Source organism: Cavia porcellus, unplaced genomic scaffold (assembly GCF_034190915.1).
Source record: "Cavia porcellus strain 051 isolate PalLab524CR breed Dunkin Hartley unplaced genomic scaffold, mCavPor4.1 scaffold_7, whole genome shotgun sequence".
Taxonomy (NCBI): Eukaryota; Metazoa; Chordata; class Mammalia; order Rodentia; family Caviidae; genus Cavia; species Cavia porcellus.
In genome coordinates, this window is record NW_026947490.1 from 86,703,115 (window position 1) to 86,727,451 (window position 24,337).

Genomic DNA, 24,337 nt, shown 5'->3' on the forward strand with positions numbered 1-24,337 from the left:
AGGGCCTTTCAGAAGCATGCTGACTTGAGTTTTTGCTGTCCTCCCCAATTTGCTGTTATCTGGGGTAGGCAACAATGCAGGGACTGTGCAGGCTAGCCTGCAGCCTCTGTGCCAGTCAATCCGTAAATTAGGCTGTACTTTCTGGATGTCACAGAGTTGTGACAATTTTGTATCTGCTTATTGGGCCCCAAGCAGAGGCTTGGTTCAGCTCCAGGAGATCCTGCCAGTTCTCTCTGTGCCAGAAGCAGCTGACTAGTGTCACCATGACACAGGGTTCTGCCCAAATCCCAGCTGTTCTCTTCCAGACCTCTCTGTGCCAGGAGCACCAGGACAGCGGGTCTGCCCAATTTCAAGATGTCCTCCTCCAGACCTCTCTACAGGGGTGACTTGGTGATGTCACTGAGCCGCAGGTTCTACCCAACTCTAAGATATCTTCCACCAGACTCTCTGTGTTATTGATGTCCCGATGGTGGTGGGCTCTGCCCAGTTCCAAGGTGTTCTCTGGCCACCCCCAGCAGCTGCGGGACCCAGTCCCCTGTACTCACCAGGGCTCGGTGCAGGTCCTCCTCTTGAGTCTACTGCAGACCACACCGTTTGCCCTCACTGTGCTCCCGGCACAGTGTGGAATGGCCAGAAAACTGCACTGCATTTGGCTTTGGAGCTCCAGCCTTTCACAATCTCCTCTGGTGCAGTGGGGCAGTCCTGGCTGCTTTGCGGGGTCTTGGGTCTCAATTTCCAGCAGTCACCAAAAGCCAACACAGCTTTTCCTGTTGGGTCCACTGGTCAGTTTGCTGCATTAAAGGCACAGGATCAGCTTTGCAGTCTCAGCATGACTTTAAATCCTCCAGCCATGCAGTCTTGGTTAATAAGAATCATTATCCACTCATCTGGCCCACTCCATGTTTTCATATTCTAGCATCTAATATGATTTCTCCAGAGAGACTCTCCGCCCAATCCCCTAGCAAGCTGCCATTATAGGATCTCCCAAATATCCCTACTAAGATCCTGCTTTTGTACACAGCTACAATCCTTGTCATTGTGAGTCCATGGCTCAGTTTCTATCAGATTAAAATATTCAATAATTTTCTCTGCAGTGATTACTGTTTGGCTATTGCTAATAATCTTGCTGTCTACCTAATAACGGTGCCTCTTGAATAAGAGATTTTCTTATAAGTGTGCTGATGGAGTTTTAATTACCAACTACATACCTATCAAGATTTAGTGTGATGGGTGTATCTGACATCAAGTGTATAATTTTTGTTTTTAAGCACCAATCTTCTGGCTTATCTGAGCCTGTTTCACTCTTTAGATATAATTGGAAATCTAGCACTAGCAGGTTCCATATGATTTTCCTGCATATTAATTGGCACACTCTTTCTGTGACTACCTCCACGGTGCATTGGCACTTTATTGGTTCTCATATTAAAGAAATTTTGTTATGAATGCTCTGGATTCCTGAGTGTTTTTGTATGTACAAGAAGAGATGGTAACTGAAGTTTTGCCATTCTGTATTTATGTTACTGAACTTTCTATCACTGTGATAAAATATCTGAAAAATTTATATACTGGAAATGGGATTCTTATGGAGATGCCTTTTATACCATGTTTTCTGAAAATCAGAGCATGTGGGAAATGTGAGACAGAGCACAGTCACTGACTTCATATTGGTACAGATGTAGAATAGACATGAAGCAGCTACATCAAAGGATGAAGGTTCTGAGCACACTATATGTGTGCATCTGTGTGTCTGTGTTTCTATTTCTGTGTATTTGTGTGTGTGTGTGTGTGTGTGTGTCTGTGTGTGTGTCTTTGTCTATGTATTTGTGATGACACAGGGATTCTACATTCCTCCCAGGAGTTCTTTCTCCCTTCTTTCTCTGCACAATTCATAACCTGTGTCACAGTGAAGTTCAGAATACATTTTCCTTATGTTCAAGTGTCTGTCTCTACATGGTTGTTGTTTCTTTGTGCATACCAATCTGACTCCCTGTGTCTTTCACACAGTGATGCACAGCAGAGTCCTTAAGATCTCAGAGCGCAGCTGTCACAAAACAGCCTCTTGGACTGACCTGTGGTGTTGAAGGTATTGCAATGAATCCATGCCTGTACTAAGCACAACCTCTACAACCTGTGTGTACAAATCAGTTCCAACCCCAGAAATTGCTCAGAATGACATGTAAGAGACAACACATGCTGATAACTGACAGTGTTATGTCAAAAGCTAGTACAAAATTATTGCCTATTGACAGGAGAAACTCTGTACTGCTGCATTCCATCCAAGTAGATCCCTCAGAGATAGCATACCTCACGTGTCCTGTATCCAGCTCAGATGACCCTATGTCCAGCTATCACATGATCTATCCTCTCTCTGTCGCCTAACCCTTCAAGTTCCCCATGAAATCACCAAGATTGTTGTTTTAAGATCCAGAGAAGGCCTTTGGTATTCTGGCAGTGTCTCCTTGATTAGGAAGTGGCCTTTGCAGGGGTCTTAAGCCTCACATTGTTGAAATTTACATGTGGTCATTTTCTCTGGACAGGTATGTCTGATTCGTGACCCAAGGCTGAAAGGTGTAAAAGGTACATTTATAGGTCCCTACTACTTCTTGGTCTGACTCCTCTTGTTTCAAATCCAGTGTACTCAGGACCATATTTCATGGTTCTGAGGTCCTTTAATATGAGAATTCAGAAAAAAAGATGTAAAGTTGTAAAGCCTTTTAAATACCAACCTGGATTACCTAGAGTCTACCTTGTGCTCCTAGAGATTTGTTATCCATCTGTGGAGAAAATAACTTCTCTGGCTCAGACACCAGCTAGCATTGCCAAGGAAAACCAGGACATTTGTGAATGAAGGAGTCCTATATTTCTGCAGATTTTCACTACCAGGACCACTTATTGAAGAAAGATAAGTAAAGGATTACGGTCTTTAAAGACTTCTAATTTTAGATCATTCAAGGATTCAAGCCCTGATGGGACATGTCACATTTTGGAAACTGTTCTTGATTTAGGTGTAGGGCAGGTCCCCTCTTAAGTTACCTTCTCCTCTCCCCACAGCAGGAAGAGACCTGTCTTGATCTTACACATCTCTGTGTGTCTCTTACACACTGCAAAAGGTGACACAGTATCAGCACATTTCTCCAGTGACCGTTGTGGTGTGGTTTCAGGGCCATCAATTGGAGGTAGCAGTTGTCTCATTAAAGTTCATCTCCACAAAGAATTCCTATATTCTGCCAGTCACATTCTCACCAGGAATGACACAGTGCTGGCACAGTGGGCTTCAGATATTGGTATTTCCATTCATGAACTCAGAAATCAGGATAGACATGAAACAAACATTCTTGAGCCTGTCAGGTGTGTGATCAGTTGGTTGAAGGGACATGCCTGCCAGGTGTGTCCTTCTGGGTCTGCGACTCTAGCAGCACCCCATGGCACACCTGGTTGTCCCAAATGCCCATAGGAGATAAAACTTTCAGTGATCACTAAGGGAAGAGGGAGAAATGAGCTTGAGGTTTTGTGCACTCTCAGCATTGGATGGATGGTGGTCGTGGCAGAAGCTGCTCAAGGCTGTTCTCTCCTTTGCTGTCTGCACCTTCACCTAGTTCTCTCAGATGATCTTGGGTCCTGCTGCTTCTTCAGCTCTAATCCTCTCTTATGCTAGACACTCTGTGCTAGACACTGTGAAATTTATTATTCACTAGGATTAACTATCATGTGAAAACAACAAAAAAGTCTAGGGATATGAATCATTATCACATGACAACTGTTCCTTTCTGTGGCACAGCCCATTTGCTTCCATCTATTTCACCTATAAACTATTTTTACTCCACAAAATCATATTTCAATGCTGAGTGTGTGTACTGTACTTTGAATTCTTTATCTCCATATAGGATCCATTTCAAAATTTTCTTCCTGAGCACCTTCCATCTGAACCAATATCTGTATCCATTTCTCAAGAATCAGTCCTCTTTCCCCCCTGTCATGGCCCTGCATGATATTTATTAATATTTCCCTTGAGATTTAGAGAGCTTCTGGAGGTAACAAGTGGCCATTTTGGTTCCTAGGAGCATGATGTGACTTCCTCATCATCTTCTCCTGTCCTCCAGTCATCCAGCATCTCCTTAACAGGGCTCCCTACACTGTGGTTCTGAAGCACATGCTATACCACGGTGCAGACTTCTGCAGGGGTTCTGGCCTCTCCTGCCTCTCCTGGTTAATGGGTGATCATTCAGTCTGCAATTTTATTTCTTTCATTGGTTAATGACAAGTGGGTGATGTTTATTTTATCCAGATTTTTAAAAATTTGTATATGTGGGTAATAATATTGTAATTGTTTACAAATTGGAGAAAAGCTAGGTAAAACGTCAGTAGCAAAATTTGAACTCTTATTTGAATCAGGGTTCTAAGATCAATAATTGAAAATGACATTTGAATATCCATGCCTGAAGACACAATAACAGAAACAAAACAGAGGAAAATTAATGAAAAATTTTAGAAAATTCTGGGATATGTTGTTAGCTGTAAATAAGAAGATCCAGCAGAGAGGAGCTGGGTAAATCTCAGGTGATGACATTTTCTGGAAGATGTCCTTGTTTTGTCCTGGAAACAAACAATACACCTGGGATATCATATCAGGAACAGGAAATCTCAGTCCTTTTCCACAGGACACATCAGCAATGATGCCAGTCCAAATCAGGTGCACACCAGGAGGAAGTGGAGGTGCATTTGAATTCCCAGGATAAGTGTGACAGTGAGACCTATGGTCACATTTGAGGGACAGTGGCCTGTGTGTGAAAATCTTATCTCAGCTCTGCCTTCAGGAGAAAGGCAACTGTGAGAGGTGGGTGTGCAAAGCTTTGTTCTATTCATTATAAACCTGCTTGAAAGAAAACTATAATCTTATGACATTTACGAGCTATACAGGTGTGTTTGAATATTTTAGGAAAAGTTTGATATATATGACTGATAAAGAATTAACTGAGATAAAGCAAAGAAAATGTACGAAGGCAGAACTATGAGAATCCACTTAAGAAAGTAAATATGATGACACTGAAGTACTTAATATTGTATATGAGATAGAGACAGAGATGCAGGGAAACAGAGAGAGAAGAGAGAGAGAAGGAGACAGAGAGACAGGTGAGAGGAGAAAGAGAGAGACAGGGGAGAGAGAGAGAGATAAATGGCTACATTGTATTATGCTGTATTTATGCATCCCTAATTTCTAGACTCTACAAGAAAAGTGCAGGACGAAGTAGTGGTCAATGCACTATCACAGGATGAGAACACTGAACTCTCTGGACGTTACTCTGATTTCAGCCACACTGACCCCTCCCTTCCTTGTTGAGGTCTCCCTGTGCTGCTGGGCCTGAACCTGGGGACCTGGTCTTCTGAGGGGGCAGAGGAGAAGTGAGGGCTGTGAGTTCTCAGAACTTAGAAATAGGAACATGATGTATTTAATTTACTAAAATGAATCATTTGTTTCTGAATGAGACAAGTCCTTGTCATCCAGAAAATATTAGTCATTCATTTTAGATGATGATTATTTGCCATATCAAAGGAAGAAATTTTATAGATGAATCTAGAGCAAAGCTGCTGGATTGTGGGGGAGAAAACTTTTTTCAGCACAATGAAAGAGACCCCATAGGAAAGAAGAGTAGCACAATATGAGCAATGATTCCTGTCAATACCTACATGACAGACATGGAGGGATTTAGAGATGTAGAGGTGGAAACGGCTTGGGTAGGTAGTGTTATGCCAGATTCTGTAAGAACATCCTTAACAACACTGCATTAGTAGTTGAAGATGGTTTTTTAGTTTGGTGGTCTCAGAACACCCTGCTAGTTAAAAGCACTCCAGGTTTATGTCTGGATTCGAACTGAGGTTTTTCTCTGTCTTGCACTATAAAATATAACTTTCCTTGGAGGTCATGGAGTTCATTTGCAGGTAAAAATGGTTCTTATTTGTGTCAGCAGGGAGGGAGATGCAGCTTTGAAAGTCAGGTTGTATTTTGTGCTTCCAAACAAACAGCCCATCCACTGTAGATCTTTCTACAGCTGCTGGTGGATCTAAATCCAGTAGTAACTGGAGACAGAATATCTGGTGACAGTGCAGGTGAGGCACACAATCTCCTCAGCTTCAGCAGGCTTTATCCTGACTCCCAAAGTGTCAGATCAAACTGCACACCTGAGGACAATGGGAGTCCCATAGCCAGGCCTCTTAAGTATCTAAATACCCCAGGACTCTTACTCAGGGAAGTGGGCATAAGGCACAGTATGGTCCAGATTGTTTGAATGTTGCCTGCATGATGAAGACCTCACCAATAGCCTAGCTGCAGACAGGAATTTATTCTGCTAGCCCCTAGCCTAATTTTCATTTATGTGTTGAAAGGGGACATAGAGGATGCTGAGACAGGGTTGCTGTCACTGTTGTTCAAGATCTGGCATTACTGTGTATGGGAGCTTTCCTGCCTGGCTTTGATCATGTGAGATTTCTCCATGCCTAAGCTGTACTGTGTTCAGTGGCTTTGCACAGGTGGTTGATGCAGTTGATGGGCATGGGGAGCACATGTTGAGGCTTTCCCTCTTGTCTTCTATTGTTGCAGAAATTCCAATGTCAAACCAAGTAGAAGGCTCTTTGCACTGAGGAATCTAGCAGGCAAATGTTGTGATCTCAATTCCAGTGGAATGAGTGACTATAGTGTGTATATTACCCATGAAGAGCCAGCTTTGAACTCTATTTAAATAGTTTACTAGCAAGAATACAAGCAGATGGCAGGTTATTAAATGATTGGCTGGCTGAATTGAATTAAGTCATATATTTTCAGGCAATTTCACTCTAAATAAATGTACTTACAAGAAATCATTTAAAGTAATGTAGGAACATCCTCAGGAAAAAGAGAGTGGACTTGAATGGAGCAATCAAATTTTAACAGTATCCTTGATTATATCACTTTTCTCAAGCCAAAGTCCTTGAAGCAAGTTGTAAACAAGATACATGGTTACTTAACTAAAGAAATCACAAGCTAGGAATAAGCAGCTGACTCGATTAACATGGTGCTTACACAAAAAGCAGCAAGAGGATAGGCAGAGGCCACTCTTTGATAATTCTGTTGCTATCATGTATGTAAGTTTGGTATGCTAACTGTGCCATTACTATTTTATAATTGTGCCCTTACCCTGTAAGACCATCAAATTGTGCCTGCAATTACAATGTCCAGAGAACACTTCATGCAGATGCCTTGCTGGAGGAGGTGCACAATGTACATTGCCCATCTGTCTGATACTGTAATGGTCTACCCCCAGCAAATATGGGTTTTTCAGAATGCACATCGATTACCTCTCCAACATCTCCCTCATTCATCTCACTTCATTATCATGTGTACGCCACATCTTTAGCTTAGATCTTCTATGTTCTTTTTAGTGCCTTTTTAAAGAATTGTTGATGATTTTAAAAACTTATCCAATGTCTCTTACTTATCCCTTCTGTGCCTGTGTCAGTTTTTAGGTTGAATGTGTTTGTTATCCACCATAAAGCCACACTGAGTGATTCACTTTGAGGCTTTTGGGTTCTTACTCTTCAGTACCACATGGATGAGTTTTTGTAGAATTGGGAATTCTTCGAAAAATTCTCATGGATTGCCTTCTTGGGTTTCTATTTGTGTTTCTCTGTTTTGTTTTGTTGTGTTTTGTTTTGTTTTGTTTTTGCTTTGTGTTGAGAGTAGTTAGATTATTGCAGTGGACATTTTATTGAAGAGATGTCTTTGGCTAATTTCTATTTTTCAGTCATGTTCCCTGTATGAGATTAGTCAGTAGCCTTTGCCTTTGTCCAAGATTTAGACACCTCCATTTAATTCATATTTGAGGTTGTAGCATGCTCAGTCTCATACACATTTCTCCTGGGGTTGGGCCACAGTATTATTAATGACACCAAGTTCACATAAATATTTGCATGTCAAAGAATGTCCATTAATAGCAATACTTATGTTACTTTGGTACAGTAATTAAGTCAGTATCCATTATGTCATTAAATGCAAAATGAATATCAATCCTAAGGACCAATTGATTGAAAAGAGTACTTTATTTATGGTATAAACACTAAGAGAAACAAAATATTCACCTGCAATGAACCTAAAGAAAATACTAAATGGAATTTGCCTCTATAAAATTAGAATACTATTTGATGAAAATACTATAATGTATATTAGTTATGTAAATGTTCACAAGGTTCAATAGGTACACTAGTCAAGGTGGAGTTGTGTGAAACAGAGAAAGCAAAAACAATTTTAAAATTAATAAAGAGGATATGAGATATGTTAGTATTATTTAGTATATATGGATAGGTGATGGGGTCTTGAGAACCTGATCATGGCTTGATTCCTCTTCTCATGGAACAGTGGATTAGTAAGTTGTTGCCAAGATATTTAATTATAAGGTGGGCTATTTTGTTGACCACTTAGTGTCTCACACAAGATATCACCTCTGTGTGCAGACCCAGTGTGAAGTGCTCTCCTTAAATAGCATAAGCTTGTGCCAAGCTCTTCGTTTGTTATAAAAATGATGACAATGAACCCCAATTCTTCAGAACTTACTCACTCTGTCCTTCAATTCTGTTGCAATAGACTCAGATACAGCTATTTTCTCACTAATGCATTTGAACTAAGCCAAAATATTAATGAGTTGGACATCTGTGTCACAAGAAATTTTATTTTTTACTTCATTTATTAATATTAAGAGGAAAAGGTAAAACAAATTTTCACAACAAAATAATGAAAAAAGTAACAATTGTTAATAAATTACACAACCTTATCGTTAGTCACTTAAGTAAAAATATGAGCATAAAAATTACCTCCATCAATATTAGCACAATCTTTCCTATTCAGTGAACTAAGTGACACTAATGGTATAACTAACTTGCACTTTTTTTCTTTTCCCTTCTATCCTTTCTCTTTTCCCCTATCTTAGTTTCTTCTTTTTATTAAACAATTTCCTTCCATTTCACAGTGACTATTGTATATTTTGAACCTTATGGTTTCACATATGTCACTGTGGTGTGATGTTTTTAAATCCTTCTGGGAAGATACACAGAAGGGGAATACCTGGGTTGAGTGGGACTTCTAATCCTAATTTTTTGTGGAATCTACACACTGATTTCCACAGTGTTTGTACTAATCTACTCTCTAAACAACAGTTGTAAAGGGTTTCTTTTTCCCTACAGAACCAGGAGCATTTTTTATTGGTTGATATATTTTTTTAAAAAATTAAATGATTTTTTAATGAATAAGGGAGAGGATGAGATAAAAGGGGGCATAACAACATAACAATACAGGTTAAAGCATAACACTTTCAGCAACCTAGTGCTTCACCACCACATAACCCGACTTAATAGTAGTTACCATAGTGTCTTTTTCTTTGAAATATTTGAATACAACTTCATATGCTATAGTATCAAATATATGAAGACTGTGTAACACCATTCAAGTGGATGAAAGCATTGTAGAGTATTTAGAACCAGCTAACAGAAAAAAGAATGATCAATGGCTTCAATGTTATCTCTTTGACTATAGCAATTTTGTTTATACTACCACATATGATAAAGTCCGGCAAGTTACAACATAATAAAATCAATGGAGACAGAAGAAACATAGTTTGGTACGGCTTTAAGACAAGATATTACTAAATCAGCACTAGCTGTTATTATGTCTTATTTTCTTCAAAGTGGCTGTTCATTGCATCACCAGCCATGATATCAAACAGCCCAGAATAAAGCCATTCCAAGTAATGAGTGACAATTTTATAGGACCTCAAGGCCATATAATGGGGAGTCATGGTTATCACGTACTTTTATATATTTGATTCATTTCCTACACTAGGGAAACTATTCGGAGTTCACAGATGTGATTTTGATTTAGTTCACTTATGAGTATGGTTTCAAGCTGCGCCCATTTATTGATAAATACCTCAATGTGATCCTTCTTTATAGGTGAGTAGTACTCCATTATGTAGAAGTACCACAGCTTTTTTATCCATTCCTCGGTTGATGGACATTTGGGTTGATTCCATGATCTAGCAAATACAAATTGTGCTGCTATAAACATAGGTCCACATATATCACTTTGGTATGATGCTTTCAGTTCTTCTGGGAAGATGTCTAGTAGTGGAATAGCGGGAACAATTGGGGCTTCCAATCCCAGCTTTTTGAGAAATCTCCAGACTGACCTCCGCAAAGGTTGTACCAATCTACACTACCACCAATAGTGTAGGAGAGTTCCTTTTTCCCCACAGCCTCTTCAGCATTTGTTGTTGTTGGTTTTCTTGATCGTGGCCATTCTTTCAGGAGTGAGATGATATCTCAGTGTGGTTTTAATTTGCATTTCCCTAATAACCAATGATGATGAACATTTTTTCATGTATTTATTTGCCATTTGTATTTCTTCCTCTGAGAAGAGTGTATTCATCTCAGATGCCCATTTTTGGAACGGATCTTTGAATTTTGGGGGTCTGATTTTTTTAAAATTCTTTATATATTTTAGACAAAAGAACTTTGTCTGAGGGGGAGTTCATTAAGATCTTTTCCCAGTTTGTGGGTTTTCTTTTCACTATGCTGGAGATTTTTTTTTTTTACTTACAAAACCTTTTTAATAAGAGGTAGTCCCAATTATTGATTCTGGGAAGTATTTCCCATGCAGTTTGAGTCCTGTTCATGAATTCTCTATCTACCCCTATGTCTTCAAGGTTTCTACCTAATTTGTCTTCCAATAGATTTAGTGTTTCTGTTTTGATATTCAGATCTTTAATCCATTTAGATTTTAATTTAGCACATGGTGATAGGCTTGGTTCGAGTTTTAGTTTTTGGCAAATGGAGAGCCAATTTTTTGAACACTATTTATTAAAAAGACTGTGGTTTTTCCAGTGAACTTGCTTGGCTCCTTTATTGAAGATAAGGTGGTTGAGTGTGTTTGTAGTTGTGGTTATATCTTCTAATATATTCCATTGATCCTCTGCTCTGTTTTGATTCCAGTACCATGTTGATTTTACTACTGTTGCTTTGTAGTATAACTTCAAGTCAGGGATTGTGATGCTTCCTGCCTTGACTTTGTTGCTTAAAATTGCCTTTGATATTCTAGGTCTCTTCTGGTTCCAGATAATCCTTAGGAGTGATTTCTCTAGATCTATAAGGTATGTTGATGGTATTTTTATTGGGATTGCATTGAATCTGTATAACAGTTTTGGGAGAATGGCCATTTTCACAATGTTTATTCTTCCTATCCATGAACATGGGATGTCTTTCCATTTTCTGAGATCATCTTCAATTTCTTCCTTCAGTGTATTATAATTTTCCCTGTATAGGGCTTTCCCTTTTTTGTAAAAGTAATTCCTAAATATTTCATATTTTTTTTTTTTGGTTGCTAGTGTGAAGAGTGTTTCTTCTCTTATTTCTCTCTCTGTGATTTTGTTGTTAGTGTATAAGAATGCTATTGATTTCTGAGTATTGATTTTGTACCCAGCTACATGACTGAATTTATTAATTATATCTAAGAGTCTTTCAATGGAGTTTAGGGGTCTTCCATGTAGAGTATCATGTTATCTGCAAATAAAGACAATTTAACTTCTTCTTTTCCTATCTTTACCCCTTTTATTTTTCTCTTGTCTAATTGCTCTGGATAGTACTTCCAGTACCATATTAAATAGGAGTGGTGATAAAGGTCATCCTTGTCTTGTGCCTGATTTTAAAGTAAAGGCTTTCAATTTTTGGCCATTTAGTATGATACTGGCTGTTGGTTTGTCATAGACAGCCTTTATTGTATTGAGGAAAAAAACCCTCTATTCCAATTTTCTGTAGAGTTCTTATCATTAAAGAATGTTGGACCTTATCGAAGGGTTTTTCTGCATCTATGGAAATGATCATGCAATTCTTACTTTTGGCTTTATTGATATGATGAATTACATTTATTGATTCATGTATGTTGAACCATCCCTGCATGCCTGGGATGAATCACACTTGGTCATGGTGTATAATCTTCTTGATGATTTGCTGCAACCTGTTTGCCAATATTTTATTGAGGATGTTTGCATCTGTGTTCATTAGGGAGACTGGTCTGTAATTCTCTTTTTCGGTTGGGTCTTTCCCAGGTTTTGGTACTAGAGTAATATTTGCTTCCACAAATGACTTGGGAAGAATTGCTTCCCTTTCAATTTCATTGAAGAGTTTAAGGAGTGTCGGTATTAGGTCTTGTTTGTATTTCTTGTAGAATTCTGCAGTAAATCTGTCTGGGCCTGGGCTCTTCTTTGTAGGTAAGGAGTTAATTACATGTTCAATTTCCTTGATAGAGATTGGGTTATTCAGCAGTTTTACATCCTCTTGGTCTAGCTTTGGTACTTCATATATTTCTAAGAATCTGTCTATTTCTTCTGTGTTATCAAACTTTTGAGAGTAGAGATTTTTGAAATAGGTGTTGATGATCTTCTGTATATCTATTGAGTCTGAAGTGACTTCACCTTTTTCATTGCTTATTGCATGGATTTGAGCTATTCCTTCCCTTATTTTAATAAGGTTGGCTAGAGGCTTATTGATTTTATTTATTCTTTCAAAGAACCAACTTTTTGATTCGTTGATTCTTTGGAATGTTTTCTTAGTCTCTATTTCATTGATTTCTGCTCAATTTTTTATAATTTCCTGTCTTCTTTTGGCTTTGGGCTTGACTTGCTCTTCTTTTTCTAGCTGTTTGAGGTGCAGCATCATGGTGTTTATTTGTATTCATTCTTTTTTCCTGATGTGGGAGCTAAGTGCAATAATTTTCCTCTGAGGATGGCTTTCATTGCATCCCATAGATTCCCGTATGCTGTATCTGTATTTTCCTTTGTTTGTTGGTATTCCTTAATTTCTTTTTTAATTTCCTCTGTGACCCACTGATTACTCAGGAGTGTGTTATTCAGTTTCCATGTGTTTGTGGGATTTTTGCAACATCTTTTATCATTGATTACTAATTTCATGGCGCTATGGTCCAATAGCATGCAAGGGATAATTTCAACACTTTTGCATTTATTTAAATATGTTCTGTGAATTAATATATGGTCTATTTTAGAAAATGACACATGTACTGCTGAGAAGAATGTGTATTCTGTTGTTGTTGGTTGGAATACTCTGTATATATCTATTAAGTCCATTTGTTCACAGGTGCAGTTCAGTTCTTTTATTTCTTTATTGAGTTTCTTTTTGGTTGATCTGTCCATTGGTGTCAGTGGTGTGTTAAGATCTCCTGTCAGAATTGTATTACTACTGATTTGGTTTTTCATTTCTGTTAGTACTTTTTTATATAATTAGGTGCTCTGGAGTTTGGTGCATATATATTTAAGATAGCTATATCTTCCTCTTGGAGTTTTCCCCTTACCAGTATGTAGTGACCTTCTTTATCCTTTCTAATCATTATTGGCTTGAAGTTGACTTTGTCTGCAAACAGAATAGCTACCCCAGCTTTTTTTTTTTTGGTTCCTGTTGCATGGAATGTTGTTTTCCATCCTTTGACTTTGAGTCTGTGAATATCCTTTTGAGTTAAGTGGGTTTCTTGTAAACACCATATGGTTGGATTTTATTTCTTGATGCATTCTGCCAGTCTGATTCTTTTAATTGGTGCATTGTGACCATTTACATTAATAGTAAGAACTGTTATAAATTGGTTTATTGTTGACATATTATCTTTCTGGCATTGCATGTTTATACTTCTGCCCTGTTCAACTGTCTGCTTTTTTAGTGGTTTTTTTCCTAAATGTATCTAGGCTGTCTTTCAGTATTCTTTGCAGGGTTGGCTTAGTAATCATGAACTTTTTCAGCTGATCTTTGTCATGGAAGTATCGTATTTCTCCATCAAATTTGAAGGACAGTTTTCCAGGGTACATCAGCCTAGCTTGAAAATCATTTTCTTTTAGGATCTGAAATAAATCACTCCATGCTCTTCTTGACTTTATTGTTTGTGCTGAGAAGTCTGCTGTATTTCTGATAGGTTTTCCTTTAGTGGTGATCTGTCTTTTCTCTCTGACAGCCTTTAATATTCTATTCTTTTGTTCAATTTCTGAGATGGTCATTATTATATATCTGGGTGTAGATTTATTTTGGTTGTGACTATTTGGAGATCTATATGCTTCATTGAATTTGATATCAGTTTCCAATCACATGTCTTGGAAATTTTAAGCTATTACTTCTCTAAATATCCTCTTGACATCCTTTATGTTGTCCCCTTCTTTTTCATTTATCCCTATCAATCTTATGTTGTTTCTTTTTGCATCATCCTGTAGGTGTTGAATTGTTATTTCCTGATTTCTTGTTATTTTTAAAAGATCTTTTCTTTCCTGTTCACTTGTTGCAATCTTGTATTCGATCTGAGATTCTATCTTCACATTCATTGAGGCACTTTTTACAACTTTCAATGGAGTTTTTGATTTCCTGTATATCTCTTTGCATCTGTTTTATGTATTCTGTTTGCTTCCTATACTGTTCATCCAGGGAGTCTATCCTTCCATTTAGTTCCTCTAATTTTTTAACTGCCTCTTCTTTAGCTATGTTTAGTATCTGTTTCATTTCTTTTATCAATTCTTCTTTCATCTGAGAAAATATTTCTAGTTTGAATTCCTACAGGGCTTCCCATACTTGCTTCTTTATTTTGGTTACCATTATTTCAGTCATGTGGCATGTTTTTTCTTCTATGCACATGGCTCCTGGGCTTTCTTGGGATGGGCTGGATGTTTGAGATTGCATTTTAGACCTTCGTTTTATCATTTTCCTGTATTTGGAAGCTTCAAATGTTGTTCCAGGTGTGGGAGAGAGATCCACCAGCCTGGGATGGGGTACCCTGCAATGGCCCCACTCACTGGATCCAGCAGGAACTATGGCCTGCTCTTCAGGCCAGGAAGAGTGTCTCAGGCTGGGCAGACCTCCCAGCCACTTCTGCCACAGTCTCTGATCTGGCCTGGTCCCCGGGTCTGGTAGAGACTGGCCTGGGTCCCCAGGTAATGGGGAAAGTTCCCACAGGCTGGGCAGAGCTCTCAGCGCCTATGTTACTCTTACCCTTCTGGTCTAGTCTCTGGTCCTGTGGGGAGGCCATTGAGTCCCCCAAGTAAGGGAGAAAGTTCCTGCTGGCTGGGCGGAGGTCCCAGCCACAGCTGATATAGTCTCTGAACTGTGCTGGTCCCTGAGTCCTGTAGGGAACTGGCCTGGGTCCCCAGGTCAGGGCAAAAGTTCTCACAGGCTGGGTGGAGCTCCATGCGGCAGTTGTTACTCTCACCCTTCTGGTCTGGTCTCTTGTCCAGTGGGGAGCCGGTCTGGTCCCCCAAGTTAGGGAAAAATTTCCAGCAAGCTGGGCGGAGCTCCCAGCCACAGCTGCTACAGTCTCTGAACTGGGCTGGTCCCCGGGTCTAGTGGGAAACCAGTTGGGATCCCAGGTCAGGGCAAAAGTTCCCTCAAGCTGGGCGGAGCTCCCAGCCACAGCTGTTACTCTAACCGGTTGGGTCCCCCAAGTCAGGGAGAAAGTTCCTGCAGGCTGGGCGCATCTCCCAGCCGCAGCTGTTACTCTTACCCTTGGGTGGGGAGCCGGTCTGGTCCCCCAAGTCAGGGAGAAAGTTCCTGCAGGTGGTGGTACAAGCGCCTCTGTTACTGCTTTCGCGGCCTGGATCTTGCTGGAGTTTTATTCCTTCCCCTACATAACACACCATGTCAAGCTACACCTCCATCGCGTCACTCACCAACACTCCGCTTCTCCCAGCCACCTGGGCCACAGGAAGCAGCAGCTGCTCTCACAAGAGATTTTAGCGACATCACATAGGCAGGCTCTCAAATAGTTGAGCCAAATATATACTCTTTTCTACATGAAGATAATTTTGCCTCTATGCTGAATAACCCTTCAGGTAACATTTCCTCTAATATTTTACATTCTGTGAATAATAAATTAATTACAATTACTTCTAAGTATTTCTCGATGTTACTATGATTATCATATAGCTATTTTATGCACATCAGGAATTTGTTTTGATGCTCTTGGAGGTTTTATGTCACTAATACTGAACTTATGCATTTTTCTTTCTTGCCATTTCCCCCTTCTAAATGTTACAATTAATTCTTTTCCAGGAAAAGAAATCTTAGGAGGAAGTGTCCTGCTTACTTGAGGACACACACTAAAGCATTGGGTGAATTGTTCCACATATTTCTACTAGGAAATGATCCTCCAGTGAACCAGACAGAGACACAATTATTAAGAATATTTGAATTCAGACTGAAATCTTGAAAAGCCGACACTTTGGAAGTGTGTTCCTCACAAAGGGTAGGAACAGCAATATGGATATGGGATTGGAATGAGGTTTCCATTTCAGAGAGGATTTTTGTAGAAAGAATACTTAGTTTTTAATGGACAAGTTAATTTGTGTTCATTGTGCACAACATGCTGTTTTGAGGTACATCTCCACAATTCCCTCATTGAACCCGTTATCACTTCCATTATGTGCTGTAATCAGTAGACAGACTTAAGATTTTTCAGACATAAAACCAAGGAAATAGAGTGCTAAGAAAGTGCAGACTAGGACATGGTATAAAAGAAAACCTTGAACCCCTTTTCCCACAAAGTGGCATCAATGTCAAAATAAGACATTATTAGTAAGGGATGCCATGAGCAAATGAAGACCCTAGCGCTGATGAGCATGCCCCATCTGTGTAATGCCTGTGTCTGGGGACCACTGCACCTCTAATGATGCATAGACATTAGAAATCACATCAAAAGAAAGGAAAGAACATTATACTAATTCTGAAGACCGAACAACACAGAGTACACCTATATAGTTTTCCTAAAAAGAGTTTCCGAATGTTCTAACAAATTATAAAATACATGTCAATAAAACACTAAAAATGAATGAACATCTGGAGAATTAATTTTAATAAAGAAGAAATCTGAAGTTTCAAAAGTTAAAGAACAGGGTATAATTACAGGCTCTAACATAAGTGAACTCTCAGGGAAGGAATCACGCCGCACTTAACATCTAGGATAGATCAAACAATAGTTTTTTTCAAAAGAGAATACATCATAATTAATGCAATGCAACCATTTTTCTATGTTAAAAATATAAATATCAAATATCCAAAAACAAATAATAAGGGTTTCATATGCATGGAATTGACTGGTGTTGAATTTATTTATTATATTTTAAAGAGAATAAAACAAAAGAGCACAGAACAAAGCAAATCAGAACAGAACAATGCAAACAACACATCACTTCACAACAAAACAACCAGATATTAACAGTAGCTACCATAGTGTCTCTTTTCTTTGAAATATTTGAGCATACTTTCATCTTCAAGAATAACAAAATTGTATAAAACCACTCAAGAGAATGAAAGTATTACAGGAATTCACATCAAACAGCAGAAAATGAAATATGGCTACTATGCCATCTCATTTTCCTTAAAATTTGTTTATATTACCACATATAAGACACAACAGGAAGGGGCCAATCAAAATAGAAGAAGAAAAGCATAATAGGTTTTCAAAGCAAGACAGTAGTAAATCAGCAGTTGCTGCCATAATATCTTGTGCTCTTCAAAGCAGCTGATCATACCATTACACATAATGAAATAAACCAAGACAGAATAAAACCATTCCAAGCTATTAATTAAAACATTATAAGATTTCAAATCAATGTACTGGGAAACCATGATTACCATAAAATCTTATGTACACTTACTATTTCTTACACTAGTGAGACTATATGGCATTTAACATGTGTTTGATTTATTTCAATTATGAATATGGTCTCAATTTGTATCCAATTATTTATAAATATCTCAGTGTGATCATTCTTTATATCTGAGTAGTACTCCCCTGTATAAAAATACCACATATTTTTATCAATTCCTCTGTTGAGGGCCACTAAGGTTGTTTCCAATATCTGGATATTATAAATTGTGCTGCTATAAACATCAGTGCACATACATAACAGTGGTATAATGTTTTCAGTTCATCCGGGAATATACTCAGAAGTGGAATTGCTGTGTCAAATGTGACTTCCAATCTCAGCTTTTAGAAGAATCTCCAGACTGACCTCCACAGTCTGCACTGCAACTAACAGTGCAGAAGAGTCCCTTTTTCCTTACAGCCTCTCCAGCATTTGTTGTTAGCTTTCTTTATCCTGGCCATTCTTTCTGGAGGGAGATGGAATCTCAGGTTCGTTTAACTTGCATTTCTCTAATGACTAATGATGATGAACATTTTTTCATGTATTTGTTTGCCATTTGTATTTCTTCATTGAGAACTGTGTATTAATCTCACATGCCCATTTTTAGATTGGCTCTTCGAATTTCGGGGGTCTGATATTTTTAGTTCCTTATATGTTGTAGACAGAAGTCCTTTGTCTGAGGAACAATTCACTAAGATTTTTTTCCCAATTTGTGGATTTTCTTTTCACTGTGTTAGAGTGTTCTTTCAACATGCATAATCTCGTTAATAAGACATATTCCCAGTTATTGATTCTGTGAAGTATTTCCCTTGCAGTTTGGCTCTTGTTCATGAATTTTCCACCTACCCCTATATCTTCAAGATTTATACCCACTATATCTTCCAGCAGATTTATTTTTTCAGTTTTAATATTTAAATCTTTGATCCACTTAGACTTTATTTTAGTATAGGGTGATATTCATGGGACTAATTTTAGCTATACAATACAGAAAGTCAATTTTCCCAGAACCATTTAATAAAAAGACTATCTTTCTTCCAGTCAATGTGTTTGGCCCCTTTACCAAAGACAAGGTGGATAACTGTGTTTGTAGTTGTAGTTGTAAATTCTAATCTATTCCATTGATGTTTAGATCTGTTTTTATTCCAGGACCATGTTGATTTTATTACAGTAGCTTTGTAGTATAACTTTAAGACATTGGTAGTGATACCTCCTGCCTTGCCTGTGTTGTAAAATTGTCTTTGGTATTCTAGGTCTCTTCTGGTTCCAGAGGAGTTTTAGAAGTGATTGCACTAGATCTATGAGGCATGCTATTAATGTTCTCATTGGGATTGCATTAAATCAGTATAATAATTTTAGGAAAATGGCTATTTTCATAATATTTATTTTTCCTATCCATGAACAAAGGATGTCTTTCTATTTTCTGAGGTTCTCTTTGCTTTCTGTTTCAGGGTACTATAATTTTCCCTCAATAGATCTTTTACTTCTTTTGATAGATTTATTCCTAAGTATTTCATATTTTTTGATGCTATTGTGAAGGATTTGGTTTATTTCTGTCTTAGTTATATTGTTGTTAGTGTATAGAAATGCTATTGTTATTTTGTGTGTTGACATTGTATCCAGAAAAATTACTATTATTGATTTATTATAACGAAGATTCTTTCAATGGAATTTTGAGGGTCTTCATGTACAGTATCAAGTCATCTTGAAATCATGAAAATTTAACTTCCTCTTTTCAAATAATTACTCATTTTAATTCTCTTCTTTGTCTAATTGCTCTGGCTACTGTTTAAAGTAATATGTTGAATAAGAGTGGTGACAATGGATGTCCTTGTTTTGTGCCTGATTTTACAGTAAAGTCTTTCAGGTTTTGACCATTTTATATGATGCTGTTCATTTGTCATAGGTGGCATTTATAATATTAAGTTAAAAACACCTATTATAATTTTCTGTAACTTTCTTGTCATGAATAAGTTTTGGACCTTATCCAAAGCTTTTTTTTTAGTATCTCTAAAAATGATCATGTGACTCATTTCTGGCTTTATTGATATAGTGGGTTATATTTTTTAAATTGGCTATGTTGAACCATCCCTTCATTCCTGGGATGAATCTCTCCTAGTCGTGGTGTACAATCTTTTTGATGATTTGCTGCATTTTTTGCAAATATTTTATTGAGAATCATCTATGTTCATTAAGGAAATTCACCTGTAGTTCTCTTTTTTAGGTGGATCTTTCTCAGGCTGAGGTAGCAGAATAAGATTTGCTTCTAAGACTGAGTAAGAAAGAAATGCTTCACTTTCAATTTCATTGAAGAGTTTGAGGAGTGTCATCATTAAGTCTTCTTTGAATTTCTTGTAGAATTCTGCGGTGAATACATCTGGGTCTGGGCTCTTCTATGTTGGTAAGGATTTAATTACATTTTCAATCACATTAATTGTTGGATTGTTCAGTGGTTTTACATCTTCTTGACCCAGATTTTGTATTTCATATGTTTCAAGGAATCTGTCCATTTTTAATGTGTTATCAAACCTGAGAGTAAGAGGTTTTCAAAATAGGTGCTGACGATCTTCTGTATTTCCACAGAGTGCAGCGATTTTTATCCTTTGCATTCCTTATTACATGAAATTGAGTTTTGCCTTTCCTTTTTTAATAAGGTTGGCTTGTTGCACTGATTACTGCTCTGATCTTTATAATTTCCTACTTTCTTTTGACTTTGGGCTTGCTCTTCTTTTTCTAGATATTTAGGATGTAGAACCAGATTGTTTATTAGGGTTCATTCTTTTTTTGTGAGGTGGGAATTCACTGCAATAAATTTTCCTCTGAGGACTGTTTTCATTACATCTCACAAATTGTGGTAAGTTGTATTTGTATTTTTGTTTTCTTGTATGTATTGGTTAATTTCTTCTTTAATTTCCTTCATGACTCACTGATTGATTAGGCATGTATTATTGAATTTCCATGTTGTTATTAGGTTTTGCAGTTTCTTTTCTCATTAATATCTAGTTTTATATCACTAATATCTGATAACATGTATGTGATAATTTCAATTCTTTTACGCTTACTTAAGCAAGTTCTGTGAGCTAGTATATGGTCTAATTTAGAGAATGTCCCATGTAATGCTGAGAAGAATATATATTCTGATGCTATTGATGCAACCTTCTGTATATGTTTGTCAAGTCCGTTTGTTAACAGGTATGATTCAGTTCTGTTATTTCTTTGCTGATTTTCTGTCTGGTTGTTCTGGCCCTTTGTGTCAATGCTGAGTTAAGGTGTCCTGTTATAATTGTGTTACTGATAATTGGATTTTTGATTTCTGTTAATATTGTTTTTTATGGCCGGGTGCTCCCAAATTTAGGAATATATATATATATATATATATATATATATATATATATATATGTCATTTTTATCTCCTCCTCTTGTAGTTTCCCCCTAACTAGCATGTAGTGACGTTCCTTATCTCTTTGGATCATTCTTGGTTTGAAGTTCACATTGTCTGTTAACAAAATAGTCACCCCTGGATTTTTTTGGTGGGGGTTCTTGTTGCATGGATTCTTTTTTTCCCATGCTTTGACTTTTAATCTATGCATTTCCTCTTGGATTAGATGGGTTTCTTGTAGGCAGCATATGATTGGATGATATTTTTTTGATCCATTCTGCAAGTCTGTTTCTTTTAATTGGTGAATTGAGGCCATTCACATTAGTGATTGTAACTGTTATATATTGGTTTATTTTCGACCTGTTGTCATGGTTGATGTCTGTGCCCCCAGGCTTCATGCATTTGCATTGTGCATTTGTGCATTTCCATTGTCTAGTGCTTGGATTGGTGGTGTTAGTGCTACACCCACCTAGGGGTGGATCCAGGATGTGATTTAATGTCAAGAAGAAGGTATGTCTTGCTCTTTGTTCATTCCTATTTGCTGTTTTCAGCCACCATGACCTGCAGCTCAGCCATGCCTTCCTGCCTTGGAGCGAACTGAGTGTGTACTGAAACATCCAAAAACTGTAGGAAATAAACCTTTCCTTCTCCAACTTTGGGCTTCAGGTATTTTGTCTCAACAACTAATAAAAACTAACTAAGACAGAATTTGGTACTGAGGAGAGTTGTTGTTTACATTGAGTATACCTGACTATGTTTTCGAGAGGCTTTGGAAATGGTTTCCAGGCATTTTGGAATGGTTTGGACATGTTGCCTGGATGCATAGAGCCAGAACAGCATAGGCTGTTCTGTAGAGGAGATATTGGTCAGAGCTCAGGAGACCAGAAGGCTGATAGAAAGCCTCATGGTAAAGACCAGGCTTGGGAGGTTTCTGCTGGGAAGAAGGACTGCATTGGTTGTTGAACTCATGATTTCTGTTATGGCTTGGCAGAAAGTTTGTCTGCATTTTGTTCATGCCCAGAGACTTTGCCTGAGACTGAGACAAAGGGCAATGTACTGATTAATCTTGAAAAAGAAATTAAATAGCAATCAAATATTGAGGGTGTGGCATGACTATTGTTGGTAGCTTTTACCCGGCTGTATGTTTCAAGTCAAGATCAAAGAACCCAGCAAGATAATTTGCAATACTGTGAATTTAGCCAGAAAATTCCAGGAAGGCTGTGGATTGTAAAGACAGAGTTGAGATTTTGATTACTGAGGAGAAACAGAGAGATAAGAAAGATAGCCCTGGGCATCCTAGGAATCGGGTCCCCACCCTTTGCAGCCTCATTGCAAAGGTGAAAGAATTTGCTCAGAGGGAAAAACTGCAGGGTGCCGTGATCCAGAATGGTAACAGAGGTCATGTGAGGTTCCAGAATGGCTACAGACGCCACATGAGTTTCCAGAGTGGCGGCACCATAGTGAAGCTTTTCATCACAATCAGTTAAACAGAGCCCTGCAATCCAGACAACTTATCCCTACAGCCAAGAGACAGAAAGGCCTGGCTACTGCGCAAGCTTGCAGCAAACCTTGGCACAATCCACAAGGTGCTGATTTTAGATGCAAGGAAAATGCACAAATTCTGAGGGTAAGGCAGCTTCCACTTGATTGTAAAGGGGCTGGCTGCCCAAGTAGTGTCCCCCCAAGAGGGCAATTTGTGAAGATGGAAGGGTGAAGCCAAAAGTGCAGTGGAGACCCCAGAAGTTTGGAAAAGCCAGAATGTAGATGATCCAAGGGAATCTGCAAAAAGCGAGAAGAGAATATTTAAGAGAAAACTTGTGGGAGTTGAAATTGCCAGAAGTGCTGTGGGGGTGGAATCACCCAAGCCTTTTGGAGCTTGCAAACAGATTGCTTCAGATGCTGAGCATGGAACTCTAGGACTTAATGTTTGTCCTGCTGGATGTTGGACTTGCTTTGTTTCCAAAACTTTATATTCCCCTGTTTGTAATTTTGGAATGGTAATATTTATCTTGTGCCTTTGCATTTCAGAAATGTTTAACCTTGTTTCATTTGGACAGGGGTAACACTAAAGAGTTTGCCATAGATCTTGGAGGAGACTTTCGACTTGGACTGTTCAGCAATGCTTTAACTTACAATATCATTTCTATAGATGCAGTAAAAGCCTTCAATAAAGTCCAACATTCATTCACAATAAGAACTTTACAGAAAATTGCAATAGATTGTCTTTACCTCAATATAATAAAGGCCATTTATGACAAACCAACAACCAGCATCATACTAAATGGCCAAAAATTGAAAGCCTTTACTTTAAAATCAGGCAAAAGACAAGGATGTCCTTTATCACCACTCCTATTTAATATAGTACTGGAAGTACTAGCCAGAGCAATTAGGCAAGAGAGAGAAATAAAAGGGGTAAAGATAGGCAAAGAAGAAGTTAAATTATCATTGTTTGCAGATGACATGATACTCTACATAGAAGACGCCGTAAACTCCATTGAAAGACTCTTAGATACAGTAAATAAATTCAGTAATGTGGCTGGATACAAAATCAATACTCAGAAATCAATAGCATTCCTATACACTAACAACAAAATAACAGAGAGAAAATAACAGAAACTACATTCTTCACATTAGAAGCAAAAAAAATGAAATATTTAGGAATTACTCTTACCAAATAAGTGAAAGACCCATACAATGAAAATTATAATACACTGAAAAAAGAAATTGAAGATGATCTCAGAAAATGGAAAGACATCAACTGCTCATGGATAGGAAGAACACACTTTGTGAAAGTGGCCAATCTCCCAAAACTGTTATACAGATTCAATGCAATCCCAATAAAAACACCTCCAGCATATCTTATAGATCTAGAGAAATCACTCCTAAAATTCGTCTAGATCCAGAAGAGACCTAGAATAGCAAAGGCAATTCTAAGCAGCAAAGGCAAGCCAGGAGGCATCACAATTCCTGACTTGAAGTTATACTACAAAGCAACAGTAGTAAAATCAACATGGTATTGGATTCAAAACAGAGCTGAAGATCAATGGAATAGATTAGAAGATACAACCACCACTACAAACACACTGGAACACCTTATCTTTGATAAAGGAGCCAAGCAGGTTCACTGGAAGAATGACAGTCTCTATAATAAATGATGCTGGAAAAACTGGCTCTGCATTTGCTGAAAACTAAAGCTAGATCCATGTCTATCACCATACACTAAATTAAAATCTAAATGGGTCAAAGATCTGAATATTAA